Raw genomic sequence first — 15,613 nt, 5'->3', positions numbered from 1 at the left:
GATCCTCGGAACATGTATAAAGACAACATCAAGAAAGACAAATGTTGGGACGCTGTTGCTTAATGTCGGAGCAACAAGTAAGTATATGCTTTTATACAACTGGATCAACGGGTGATATTATTAGCGCTGCTCTGCGCTTCAGTGTGGCTTCTGCGTCCGGTGTGAACAGCCAAGCGCCGGCGCGCTAGGGATTAGTGCTTACGCCACGATTCCGCGTCCGGTGTGAACCCGGCGTCACTCTTAGGTGGGAAGCTGTTTCTTTCAAGCTGTTACAGCTATGTCTGAAACTAGCGGGACCATGCTGAGTAGAATGCTCCCGCTTTTGAATAAACTTCTTTACAGTCAACTTTTACTTTTACAGGTGAGAAAGGTATTTAGCCATATTCAACACCATGAAAAAATGTCTACTTCTTTAAAGGATGATACTTGATCTGAGTTTCGAAAGAGACATGTTACTGTTGGGATGGCTGCAGTTTATCAGAGAACTAAAATGTCAATGTTGATGCAGTGGGTCAAACAAAATGTGAAACAAGTTTTTTTGCTCTGATTTTGGAGCCTGGGGAGAAGATGTAATCATTGAATGATCTGAAACAAGACTGAGGAAAATCGAATTGGGTTTAAAGTAAGATAATATAATTGCGCATGACTTAAGTTAAAGTGATGAAAATGTAATAATGATTGGTCAACAAAATCATAAGGGATATAACTATAAAGGGAACCTGGGTAGTAATTGTTAGTAATATACTAAATTAAAGTGGCCCATCAAACTAACTTACGTTATCATGCTTAAAGCTAGTCTGTGTTGCTCTAGTTAAACAGCTGAGGGTCACTAGTAGCAGTTACATGATTATAGAAAATACTGAAACTCTATTGTGAAAATGTTGTAGTAATATCATGAGCAAATGAGAAACTCACTTAAGATGATCACATAGTTATGTCAGTTACACAATATTTATATTACATCTATCAACATTAACCACTGTAAGCTATTGCTGTAGCAGCAAAATCCCTTTAAATTAAACATTGGTTTATTTATTATGTATTTATACCATTTCAATTTGTAAGAATGTTTAATTCGTCTTTGACAAGTTACAGTTTTTAAGTGCAGTATATGTACCCACATCTCCTATCCTGCTCACTCCCAAACAGTCACTTCTCTGGGCTTGTCCACATGCACAATATAAATTGTCAGAGTAAAAGCCAAAGCTGCTGAGTTCCAGCAGTGGCAGTGTTTGCTGTTGCACAGGAGCAATTCAGAACACAGCAGGGGGGCCTTGCCACAACCCTCTCTGCTCTGAAGAGGGTGTTTTTGCAGGCAGAGGCTGGTTAGTGAAAGCTGGCAGCATTGCAGCAGTGGAGTGTGGTTGTTTGTTACCTTGCCCAGGTGGGCCTGAACAGAAAACACTTTCTCCAGCCAGCTCCCTGTCACTTCAACAAATCAACTGTTCCTTTCTTTCTTTCACTCTTTTTCCGCTTCACAACAGTGGCAATAATATCGTGATGCTTTACTTTTCTTTGGAGATATACAAAAGCAACTGTTTCTTTGCTCTGAACATTTTATTTTTAGTTACTGTTGCATGTAATTATACATCAAAAACGATTTTTCTTTTAATTGATGTTTGTTTTCTTCTAATTTTGATGTTAAGCTCGGGCTGTTGATCATTAATCGTCTCTGGAATAATGGATGAATATGGGCACTGGCTCAGAACTGAGGAAGATTAACTGGGATGCCACACAAAATATATTAATGTATGCCACCTTTGTGACAGAATTACGTTTCTGTTTTTCATGTACCGTACAAATAAGGTTCAGAAATAACTCAGGCTCAGTGCCTTGCTCAAGGACATATGGACAAAACGATAATCATACGTGCATTTTGGGAGGTAAGGAATTTATTGTAATATCAATAACACAAAAAAAAAAAATGTTTCCTTATTATTTTTGCTTGGATATCTTGCATACTACTGCATACGTAAGTTATCACATGTGGTTTACCATGCTACCTCTGGGAAGTAATAAATAATATTAGACCTATACAATCGAGCTTGACTTTTGTCTGGTGTCCTGTCCAGGGTAACCTGCTTCTCACCAAATGCCAACTGGGATTGGCTCCAGTGCCTCCATGACCGTATAGGGTTAAAGGGTATGAATAACAATCGGGGTGTGTGGGTATTTAAGATCATGGCAAGCCCCCTCTATACATTAGCTAGCGAAGTCTCTGTAGTGCAATCGGTCAGCGCTTTCGGTTGTGAACCGAAAGGATGGTGGTTCGGTCCCAGCCAGGAATGCTTGAGCTTTAGTTGAGCATATTACATAGCCATACATGTAGAAAACATTGTCACTGTTAAGAGAGTTCTTGGTGATAACAGCCGATGCCAGTGTCGATATGCTGTAAACTAAAACATGTGATCAAGAACAAAAAAATGTTTATCTACATACTAAGTCAGCTCTGGAAAACTCATCCTAAGTACATGTTTTTTTAATGGAGGTCCCAAGAGTGAAGAGATACATTGTCTGTCTTTATCCAATTTTTAACAGGACAGCAAAAGATGGATACAACCGATGAAGTGAATGATCTGGGATGTAGCAGCAGGAATAAAGCTGGTCCTCTTATCTCCTGTCTCCCAGTTAAGTGTCAGAAGCTAGAGGATGAGAGGCTGTGAACCCAAAGGACTGAGAGCAGAGGATATAACATAATGTTGCTGACTGAATGAGAGAGTTTAAGATTGTAGGTCAATATAAGAGCTTTAGAATGAGGAATGGGAAGAAATAAAAGCGACTGCGCTCACTCATCTTCTTATCTCTTGCCTACAAATCCACTTTCAAACTAGGGACTAGAGAGAAAGAAAGAGCGTGAGAGACCCGAGCAGGTTGAAGCTCTTATCTCTTGCCTTCATTTGAGTGTGAGCACCAGCAGGCAGCATTGTAAACCTGTCATCAGTATAGCGTTAATAGAAAAACCTGATCCCATCATGCCATGGAAAAGCACAGAACCGGATCCATCAAATTGAATTATATTGTATGACATCCTTTTCTAATCATATTACATACTAATTTCATATCCTAGCGCTCACAGGATTGAATGCCTGGTGGCCTGGATGACTGCTGTAGTATAATGTGCACTTAAGGGATATCATCTGCTGCCCGCTAGAGTAAAGCACACACACTTTTCATATATCTGTGTGCAGTGAATAAATGAAAGGCTATTGTACTGTGTGTAAGAATTCGCTTCAGAATTACATTTTCATATAAAGATAAAATATGGAATCTAATCCCATCATACATACAGCAGACGGACCTGCTTTTAATGAATGTCATTCATTTGCAATTGGGAAAATTTGCAATACTTGTAATATCTGTTTCTGGAAGTACGTGTTCGCCCGTGACATAAATTGACGGAAATTTACAAGGTACATGTTGAGTCAAAGCTTTATTTACATCCAGCAAAAACTAGCCAGTGAAAAACTAATCAGGTGAAGCTTGAAATGTCTCTTTGCTGTCTTTGGGTCATAAGTCCTTTTGGGAGTCTGTCCAAATCTGCTCCAGTGTGTACATGTCTGTGGTGTGCAGCTGTGAGATCCAGGCTCTGAAAACACATTGATAAAATTAGGGATGCACCGATATGGAAATTCTTGGCCGATACCGATACCGATATTTAAAATAACAATCTGGCCAATAGCCGATACCGATACCGATATTTGTTTATTTTCTTTTTGTTGTTATTCATTCACCCTTTTGTGCAAGAAAAATAATTAAATCATTATTTAGAAAGCACTATTTAAAAAAATGTCAGCCCTTCATCACTCTTATCTTTTAATGAGCACAGATTGAATCAGATTTATGAAACAATCTTTGATTTAACTAAACTTTATTTAATAGAGACATATTATACCCATTTTACCGCAAGTTGAAATGGTTCCTTGGGATCTTAATGAAATGTCTGTAACATATTTTGGTCAAAATACCACAAGGGTAATTTAAAACAGTACCTTTTTACCCTGTCTAAAACAGCCCTGTTAAAGTATCATTATAGAGAACGCTCTACTCATTGATTTACGGTAGCAGTATTGCCCGTTTATTAGATGTGTTACGGCTTCTGTGTGTATGACGTATGTTGTCAATTCCCTTGTTACCTGTGCATGAGACGGTTGAATAGAGCCGATGCACATGAGAATAAAGTACTTAAACAGACGCTACGCTCATACTTTTTACGCCAAGTTACACTGCATGAGTCAAGATAACTTAACAAGCCCTCCTCAGTTTTACCTGTTTTGAGTGTCGGGCAGAAATCACATCGCGTCAACACCCACCGTGGCCCTTCGCGATGCTTGTTTTAATTAAACAGTCGGATTCCCCTGGTCCGCACCAGTTCTCAGTCAGCTGCTAGGCGCCAGCCGAAGGGTTCCCCCAGCGGTCGCCGTAGCTGAGGTGATCCGCGAGAAGGGCCCGACACGCGTCCAGAGTGGCCGCCGCTGACCGCGTACCCGGTCCCCTCCAACGGCCCGCCTTCCGCGCCGGCGATGGACACCGCCCCGCGGTACAAGAGAAAGAAAGCCCCCCCACCAGTGACGCCGTGAGGTGCCACCGGATGAGGACCTCCCGGTGCCGCACACTGAGTCTCCGGCGGCGCGGAGAGGAGGGCGACGGAGGGACTGCTCCCCCAGCCGCGGCACGTGCCCAGCGGTTTTACCACAAATATGAACATCGGCCAATGATATCGGTGAAAGTCAAGTTTATTACCGATAAGCCGATATCAGCAAACGAGGCGAATATCGGCCGCTACCGTTGGTCGGCCGATAAATCGGTGCATCCCTAGATAAAATGGATCAGATAAAGTTAACTTAGAGAATGTATTTTAAACAGCACAGCGCGTCTCTTCTTTAATGTTATCCTTCTTCTGGTTCGTGGCGCCAGCCATTTGCCTCAGAGATGTGAAGAGATGGACAGTTTCCTATAAAATACAACTGGACAAAAAAAATCACCTTTATGAAAAAACTTAAGAACAAACTCTTAAGTTTAAGCAGTTCATACATATTTAAACATGCACTAGTTTTGCTCAAGAACTCGATGCTCTCTTGTTCTTTTTGCAACTTTCTCAAATCAGAGGTGCACGAAGAGCTCTCCAAGGTGCTCGGAGAGGGTGTTCCGCATCGGCGAAGCCGTTCCCATGTGTCCATCTCCGTATAAACGGAGTAGCATAACTGCCCAAAACTGGAACCCCATGTCAATTCCTCGCAGTTTTCTGTGCTGCCTGCAGATTCCTGTGAAAAGTCGTTAACCTCAACTTCTACAGAAATTTACAGGGGCATTAACTGACAAAAAATGTTCTTTCCATGCAGTGATACATCTATAGTCAGAATGTTCCTATAGCTGAGTATTGAGGCATAGAAACAACTAGTTCATGTTTCTGCGCTCCATCTTCGACTCAAATGACCAGATCATTTCTTTGTTGAAATGAAATGAGAAGATTGATGCTATTTTTCCACTGGTTGCTGCTGATCTTGTCATCGTCACCGGCCATTGGCTGGAACACCACTTTAATTTAAAACCATTATTTTCAACTACTGAGGTAACTCATTAAGAAATAACAGTGAGTGGTTGGCAAGGAAGAAGAGAGAGATGAATACATGTATGTATTTTTTATATACACACACATACATACACAGAGCTGTTCCTGCTACATCATTTCATAAGCTGGCTGCATTCAGTGAGTCTCCCTCTCCCGTATGGCTGCCACAACATTTGTAATAATTACAATGTTCTAGTAAGACTCATAATTGTTACTAATAACTCTCATTGCTTCTATAGTCTTTTTCCTAGTATCCTGAAGAAAAATCAACTCGGGGGAACAACCTTTGACACAAAATTGTCATGTGAAGTCCACCACTTACCAACTGAATAGAAAACAATTTTAATATTCAACATTTTGCGATAATACTATTGCAGAACTTAGCTATTTGAATATGCCATTAAATTAATTTAAATAAATTAAATAGCATTATTTATTTATTTAGTTAATTTAATTAACAACAATTCAAACATTGAATATCATAGAAAAACTTTTTTTTATTAGACTAAAATGACTTCAAAAACAATACATCAATGCAATCAATAATAGATGTGGAAATAGCTAGACTGTTGCTTTTTATCTTGCAAGCTATAAAAAACGTTTTTGCTCTCAACTAAATGTTTTACACTGTGTAAAACTATCACAGTATACTACAGCAAACCATTGCTTCTGTCCCTTTCCACCCTCTAATTTTCTTTCTTTACCTCCTCTGCTCCTCTTAGAAACAAGATACGATTGTTGGAAACTCTTTGTTGTTACAGGCCATTGTCTCCTGTCTCCTGTGAGTAACTTTATATCCACTGTGATAGATGGGGCCAGAGCCTGGCAAGATATATTAGTTAATTAACTTAATGGCGTTTGTGTGAATATATGGCCTGAGCGAGCTTGTGTTTGTGCGTGTGCATGTGTACAGTGGGTGAATGACTACTGTGCATGTGCTGTAGCGTGCATGTGTGTGTTGTTCAGTAAATTGAGCAACATACACAAAAGAGGCTCATTACCCCAAAACCAGGAAGACAAATTGGAAGCAGCGGTCTGATCATTCCTCAACTTATAATTAATGATGCCTAGTTCCACCAAGCAGAACCTGCACATGTTCATCATATATCCACCTATACCACCCAACTGAACAGGAAGCATGTTGTACAGGTGTGGTACTAAGGAGAGTTGTCAATTCAAATATTTGCGGCAGCTGGAAAGATATGGGCTGGGCAGGGAAATTAACAAAAGGTATAGCACTGGGCATCTGTCATGTGTTAATTCATATGAGTGTATATGGTGCAGGGCAGGACTGGTAAACAATCTTGGACAGCCACTTAGTTATGTATGTATAAAAGAGGCTCATGGGACATAATATACTTAATTCATACAATAACTTGCAGCCTGAGAAGATAGTCTTTTGGAAGTTTAAAATCGTGAAAATTGAAGCCAAATATTAAGGACCAAATGGGTTTTGACTGTTTAAAAAGTTTTTTTACACTATGTCTCGTTTCTTAGGGGAAACCATTGCAAGAGCCTTTGAAAATCAGTTAAGGGGATATTTGGTTTATTACATATTGGCAAGAAAATGATCTAGGCTACTTGATAAGAGGAAAGATGCTTAGTCATGGAGCTCAGCGTAAGTTCAGTAAGGAAGACTTAAAACCCCACTCAGATCAGCTGACTGCGGGCGGTCCTAAATATCGGGAATGCCCATGGGAGGGCTTAACCTGTATGCTGTCAGCTGATCGTAGGTGTTCCCAATCATCTAATCAGGCCCACGCTGTTTCCTTCAGCCAGTCACACAGCAGCTGTCAAACTTTAAAAATCCCTTCTCTTCTCTTCCTCAGCAGTGTCAATGCAGTGACTCGCACAACCCCTCCTCCACCCCAATCTCCTCCAGTCCTGAGAAGAACATTCATCACCTCTTCTGGATCCTGATGACAACCGATCACGGACTAAGGTGGCAGCTGACTGCCTGACAACAGACTGTTACTCGTGGCATCCATTGCACTTCTGTCCATCCTGGAAGAGGGATCCCTCGCATGCGGCTCTTCCTGAGGTTTCTACGTTTTTCCCTCAAGAAGGGTTTTTTGTAGTTTTTCCTTACACTTGTGAGGGTTAAGGACAGGGGATGTCACACTTAGGAAGTCCAATAAGAAAATGCTCATACATGGACCATCTAAACAAACGATTGACCAATGAACCACCACCAGTGTCTAGACCCCCGGGGGGGTTTTCCTGTAAGACGTTCTGCTCCACCCCCTTTTAATCCTGATGACATCACACAGGGGTCTAAAATGCCAAAGACTATAAATATTCGTGTGTTGCCTCTAAGGCATTTTCATAATTTATGTTGTTTACTTTGAAAAGGTTCATTTGGATGTGATGGATTGTGGGTAGCAATTTTATTTTGAAGTTCGATTTCTGTGACATCACTTCCTCATGCGCATTTCTTCCTGGTTCCTCCGTGAGGGAAAACGGCACGTTGAAGACCGACGCACTGTGATGCTTTTCCACAGCCGGCACTTCGAAACATTGTTGGGCAACGCCGTGAGTGTGTATATTTATCATGATAACATGTTGAAAAGCACAAATAGTGGTTAACACTTGTATTTATTTCTGGTTGTGACATAATGCAATATGTCTGCAAATATAGATAATTGTTCTGTTTTGTATTTTTTTATATTACAGTTTTCACCGCTTGTCAAGGACAAAACAAAGAGATAAAAAGAGTCAACTCTACTCAGTCTACTGTGTTTTCTGACGGTGGTTTAGCTTGGTGTTTAAGCAGAATTGCTACACTCTGCATCAGGACACTACAATTCGCATTCTCTGTGCACTGTAAAAAATAAACTCGTTAAAGTAAAAACCAAGTCTCTCCTGATTGAAATATCAATAAGTGTTGTAATTTTCTGCAAGAGGGTACTCCACCCTAAGCATTGCACCCCTTGAACAGTGTCAGACAAAAGATGGACTGACTTAGTCCATATTACCCACAATGCAACTCGACAGGTAACTCTGAAGTCCAAAGCTGTGTCCCAATTCAGGTGCTGCATCCTTCAAAGGACTTGGTCAGCCCAGTCAAGAAGGCTTGGCCTCTGTCGACCGAGTAGTCCACGCAGGCTGAGCTGAAATGAGACAGCCTGTTCTACGAGGGATTTCTGTTAGTCTCCCTATTTGTTACGGTTTGTGGAAGGAGATGGACCAGATGCAGAGTTTTAAAACAAAAGGTGATTTAATTAAACTAGTTCTTTTCACAAAACAAAAACACAAGGAAGCTTACACGAGGGGTTCAAAGTGAAGAGGCTCAGGGAATCAGGACAAGAACACAGGACAGCGGGTAGAAGAACAAACGATCCGACAGAGGACAAAGGAAACACAAAGGCTTAAATACACAGGGAGGGCAGGGGCAATTAAACACAGGTGAAACACATGTGGATTGAGGACGACAATCAACGACAGGAAGTTAAGACAGAAATGACACACAAGGAACAGAGACTACAAAATAAAACAGGAAACAGAAAATACAAAGACTGAAATCAACAAACTAAAATGACAGAACATTACACTATTACTGTTTGCTTCATTAGTTACTGGAGCAGCTGCACTTACTGCAGCTCTGCCATCTACATAGTAAGCTCGTGCAATTTGTCACCAGCACACATCTCATTCTGGGATAGGTTGGCCCAAGAGGATTCTACCTGTTGGATCCTTCTGAATGACAGGACGCATTTGTTGCTTCATTAGAAGGAGCTTTCAAAATGGTACAGTCTACTTATGCTGCTGTGACCCAATGGATTTTACAGTGCAGCCTCCAAGGATGTGAGCCGTGAATTGGGAGACAGCTTGGGACTGTGGTGTGTCAAGCAAGGAGCAGCAATAAAGGCCGAATTATAGTACCGCGGCTGGCCACGCAGTTGCATCGACGGACTCGTTTTGGTTTATGGTTCCCCAAGGATTGCGCATGTTACAAAGCAATTCCCCGCCAGAACACTAGGCGGAGTAACGTGTTTTGTCAAAGACGACCTTAGAGACGCCTTCTTTCTTCTTCGTCGACTGTTTATTTACATCGCCACTGCGGCTCCTCGTAGCCTTTTTCTGGTGGACAAATCCGCCAGTCAGTGACGGTTTATACAAGTGGTCATACTTTCGGATCTCTTCTGCCAAACGCTCTTCTATTTGGTCCATATGCGTTCTTCTATATCTTACGTGGTTTCTATGGGACATGAAACCGGAAACTAGACTCCGGACGGGGTGTAGTAAGCAGACCAATCACAGCCTTGCGGGCTGCGTGAGGCTTGTGTCGCTTTGTCGTATAGTTAGAAAAGTTGGCGGACGAAACGCAAGCAACAAGAGGGGGCACGCAAGCACGCAATGGGCACGTTGCGTGTCTTGCGTGCTTGCGCGCCTGCGAAAAATCTGACTATAAATCGGCCTTAAGTCTAAACATGACTGTTCGGGGAGAAAATTACCATATAGGTAGTTAGCAAAGTTGACGGATATTGAGTTCTTGACAGTGTAGAGTATAAAACAAACTTATGAAACATTATGAAGACAAAATTTGATAAAGAAAAAACATTTATTATAAAGATAGTCAGTATAGTTGTACTACCCGTCAATGAAAGGGGAAAAGGTTGATTGTTTGAATTCCAGTGAAGTGGTCTTGCTGGTTTGTGGCTCCTGTTGTTGTGGTTCTGCTGTGTGATGCAGCTCTTGTGCTGAATTTCTTGGGCAGGCTCTCATGTTGCTGCTGTTCAGACTACAATATGTGTTTGTCTGTGTGTGTGTCTGTGGCGATGGCAATGGAACTGAACTCTAAACAAAATGCAGTGTGTTGGTCGGTGGTGGGGGAAGGGGCAGCTGGGCCAAATATATCGCCTTAACACGATGACTTTTATTAGCCGTTGCTGGCTGGTGTTAATCTTGAAGTTAGTTAGTGTGTGTGTGTGTGTGTCACACTGCAATTCAGTCTCACACCTGTCTGTTAAGAGGCTGGGAAGAGCCGCTGCCTATTGAGGGGACTGTAATCTGTGGCATACAAAACACTGTACTTAAAACGTATTATTATATCGAACATACTATATTACAGCCTTACTCCATTAGCTTTATTCAAACATCACACATACATGAATGCACTGTGCTTATAAGAAACTGTGACCTACGCCTTAGAAAGAATTCAAGCAGCTGCCATAGGAAAGGCATTGTTTTGTCTGGAAAAGCGCATGTTTATACACGCAGAATATACAGCCGATAAAGCAGGAACACAATATTCCTTACTCCAATGAACAATAACACCGACCCACAAGGCGTCAGCCGAGTCAAGGCAAAAAAAAAACTAAATCAAACAGTCATGATGTGGAGATTTGCCCAGCAACTGTCAGAGGAGGGCGAAACTGGGAGCGGCTCCTCATCATTCGCTGATTCCAGTGCCAAGAGGCTGAGACCACGCCTGTGCACCATCATGGAAGAACCAAGTCTAAACCAAGGCAACTCCCCCTCGTTATTGACTGTTTGGTATGACTATTGATTACCCCGTGCTACTGATTTGACCGAGGCTGTGCATTGAGTGCCCATAGCGATGCTGTAGCTTTTCATTGCTTTCTAAATAAGTTCATCAGGCTGAAAGACTGCGTCTCTGAGACTGTGTTGTGCAGCACCGGCGCTCAACAGAGGACTGTGCTCTCACCAGTCCTGTTCACCCTGTACACATCTGACTTCACCTACAACTCGGAATCATGCCACATCCAGAAGTTCTCTGACGACTCTGCTATTGTGGGATGTATCAGGGATCGCCAGGAGGGTGAGTACAGAAGCCAGGTGGATAACTTTGTGCAGTGGTGTAGGCATAACCACCTGCAGCTGAACACCACTAAGACCAAGGAGATGGTGGTGGTGGTGACTGCTTCCAGTCTCCATCGAGGGGGTCAGTGTGGAAGTGTTCAACACCTACACATACTTAGGAGTCCATATGGACAATAAACTGGACTGGTCAGCCAACATTGATGCAATCTACAAAAAGGGTCAGAGCTGGCTCTACCTCCTGAGGAGGTTGAAGTCCTTCAATATCTTCAACCAACTCCTGCATATGTTCTATCAGTCTGTTGTTGCCAGCGTCCTTTTTTATGCTGTGGTGGGCTGGGGAGGCAGCATAAAGAAGAGGGATGCAGGGCGACTGGACAGGCTGGTGAGGAAGGCGGGAGCTGTTGTTGGCACTGAACCTGACTGCCTCACAGCAGTCGCGGAGAATAGGACCCTGAGTAGGTTGCTGACTATCTTGGAAAATATCCACCACCCACTACACAGAACTCTCCACGGACAAAGGACCATATTCAGTGGCAGACTCCTGTCACTGTCATGCTCATAGGACAGGCTGAGGAGGTCCTTTGTCCCCAGGGCCATTCGAGTTCATAACGCCACACAGAAGGAGGGGGGGGGAAGATCTTCCCTGCGTGAGTCTACCTCAATCTGCCCTCCCCTTCTCGACTCTTCTCATCTCATCTCACGCACAGTCTCAACCACTTACATATTTTTATTTATTTATTAGAGCTGTGAAAAATAACGCGTTAACGCGTTATGATTAAATTACAGGATTAATTCGTGTTTTTTTTTTTAACGCATTTAACGCATGCGCAGAAGGACCTTCCAATTCCGCCGCCTCTGCACTAGTTGCCGCTCTAATGCAGTCAGACGGCAGCTGCCATTCAAACAAACAAACAACATGGATAATTCTGATGAACCTGAGGACCTTCTGGACGGGAAGATCGTGTTCCAAAAAAACAAAGATCGAACATTCAGTAAAACCAAGGTGATATGCACACTCTGCGAGAAGTTATCGTTTCGACGTAGCAATACCCGCCTAACCACCGCAACGCGAAGCATGTGTTGGTCGGCGAGGGGCGTTCAAGTGGAATGCGCCAAACCAGACTCACTCGCAGGACACATTGTGCAAAAGAAGCGGTCAGCTTTACTGTCAGAGAATTTGAACAAGTTAGTTTGCCTCACCAACTGGCTAAAGAACGAGTAGCTAAGAGGGCCTTTAGAGGCATTAGATTGTATCATGGTGTGGTTAATGGTTGTGTGACAAAAAATATAAAAAATGTCAACCATCCTATGGCTAAGAAGCTCAAATAATTTCTGTTTGATTTAAAAAAAAAAAAGTTTTATTTAACCACACAATGGCTAAGGAGCCCGAATATTGTTTAGGATGAAGATTATATTAATGTTCCATATGGAAAAGCAATGATAACTGCTGAGTTGCAGCACAAAAGAAAAGTTAAATGTCATAAATCTTGTTTTCACAAAAATATTCCGAGAAAATCGGTAATGTGATTAATCATGATTAATCCATAGAAACCTGTGATTAATTTGATTAAAAATTTTAATCATTTCACAGCCCTATTATTTATATATATATGTATTTTGTTTTTGTATTTATATATATAATTTTTTTTTACTATCCACTCCAGCAACACCAGAACACTTTCCCACTGGAAACTGACACAATCACATCATTGCTTACTGTACCATAGGGTCAGACCCATTCCTGTATCTGTAATATATATGTATTCTCCCTATGTATATGTGATTTATGTATGTAGGTCGGTGAGGTGTATAAGCTACTGAATGATCTGAATTTCCCACGGGATTAATAAAGTATCTATCTATCTATCTATCTATCTATCTATCTATCTATCTATCTATCACGTTCACAATAGTGTAAATGGACTATACAATCATCCACAAAAGAGTCTAAGAGCATGTGATGAAAGATGGAGTAAAGAGCACCCATAGGCACATTAACCCTTTGCTTACATTACCTTATCATACTGTACTGCAGGGAAAATTTGAAACCCAGGGAAAACAGCAGACAATTTGTCCGTCTGTTTCCATGGTGAAGGACATTTCCATCTTTCAGTGGAGAGTGACACATCTCTAGGTGACACTCAGTCACATAACACACTTTCAAATCGTCACAAAAGAACACTCACTGTGACCACGCAGGAACAGACACACACACACAGACAACATAATCCCACGCTCAAAAAACGTCATTCATCGTTGTCATTGGATTGAAAGGGATTCCCTTTGAGTCTGTAGAGTTTTAATAAGGAGCTGTGAATCATAGAGGCTGTGAAGGACGAATCTCTCAACAGCTGTGAGAAATAGTTCTGTATTTCATTCTTGTGCTCTCTTCAGTTGATGTGAGTATCTTTCCAATCAAATACAACTTGTAGAGTTGCAGATAGATATTAAATAATTATTTTTTTCTCTCAAAACAAGATTAACATTGTTCATGGAAGCTCATTTTATTTTATTTTCATTTTATTTTTAATTTCGTTGACGAAAACTATGACGAAAACTATTCGTTAACGATCTTTTTTCCATGACGAAGACGAAGACGTAACGAAAACGGATCTTTGAAAATAAAACTATGACTAAATCTATTTTAACTTTCGTTGACGAGACGAGACGAAAATGTTGGTGGTTGACTAAGTCACAATAATTTTTTTAAACATCATCGTGTCAGGCCGTCATGAAGTATCAGGAGCGGGCGAGTGAGTGTGTCTGTGTGTGTGTATGTGCGCCCCAGATAGCGCACCAGTCCCGAGGCTCCGCCCCCGCCCCGCTCACTCGCTCAGAGACACAAGATCATAGCTCGTTGACGTGAACCGGCTGCTTCTTAACAGTGGAAACAGTGAAAACACAGAGTTTCTCTTGTCTCAGCTGCTCAGAGATCAGTGCCGCAGCTTCTTGATCAGAGCAGAAGCTGCAGGTGGTTTCTACCGAGCTTCAGTTTCTGTGTCCGCCTCCAGCCTGACCTGCTCTCACTTTTTGTTTTCACATTTAAAACTAAATATATATTTTAAGCTATTAGGCTGCAGCTATATGTTTTTATTTATTTCAAAATAGGGTACTTCTTATTTCACACATTTCCCACAAATATTTGGAGGACTCAAATAACCCTACAAAGTTCTGTGTTTAATTTATTTCAAAGTAGGCCTACACTTGCCTGTGTATTTTCTTCTCTTCATAAGTGTTCGGTGTTTTCCTTTGTTGTAACAGGTACAAACAGCAATAAAATGTCAAGAGTTTTCTTTATTGTCGTTCTATAATTTCGTAAATGCAACAAACTATAGTTTAGTATAGTATAACTTTATATTAAACTTTATTAGCTTTGTTATCAAATATGTTTTACGGCTCCAGACACATTTTATTTGGGGGAAGAGGGGGCAAAATAAGTAAGTAAAGGTTGCCGACCCCTGCTATAGACCTATGCTGGTAGGGATATCTAATGGACAACCTAAGTACTGCTAGCTAGACTATTATGCAGTTTTAGACACAACACAGGGTCCCTGGGCCTGAGAAGAGAAGAAAAGGAGTTTAATGTGGCCATTAAATGTGACTAAAAGTAGACTAAAATGTAATTTGTTTTCGTTGACTAAAACTAGACTAAAACTAAATAGGATAAAAATGACTAAAAGGTGACTAAAACTAATATGCATTTTCGTCAAAAGACTAAGACTAAGACTAAATCAAAAATAGCTGCCAAAATTAACACGGATGTGAATTTAGTGGGTCTAACTCAAGGATAAGTGCTTCTTAGTGCTAGAAACGTAAACCAAACAACTGTAGAGATATGAGCGGTGACAGGGTTTCTCTTCTGTAAACACAAAATGCATCATGCAACCCAAGAACACTCCACTGCAGTGTATAAAGCCACACAAATGCTTCAACAGAATTTTCTTGAAATGAACAGATTTACATATAAAGTAAAATAACAGTTTTAAAGGTGAAGTTTATAGTAGAAAAAGAGAAAGAAAACTGTATGGAATAGCAAGATATACAGTTGACAGTATAATTGTCACTAAAGTAATGTTCGAACATAACAGTTCCTACAAAGGCAAATAACATGGCACAGATTTGGGGGGAAAGTTTTCAAGAACATTAACTTTCTGTCCGACCTCTGTGTCAAAAAACAAATTAACCCCTGCAGGATTATGATACTGTAGAGGTGCAATTTCAATCTGGAAGCTGGAGCTAGATCTAACCTATCGGCATGAG

Source organism: Pleuronectes platessa, chromosome 8 (assembly GCF_947347685.1).
Source record: "Pleuronectes platessa chromosome 8, fPlePla1.1, whole genome shotgun sequence".
In the NCBI taxonomy this organism is placed as follows: domain Eukaryota; kingdom Metazoa; phylum Chordata; class Actinopteri; order Pleuronectiformes; family Pleuronectidae; genus Pleuronectes; species Pleuronectes platessa.
Note: the sequence above shows the minus strand (reverse complement) of the source record.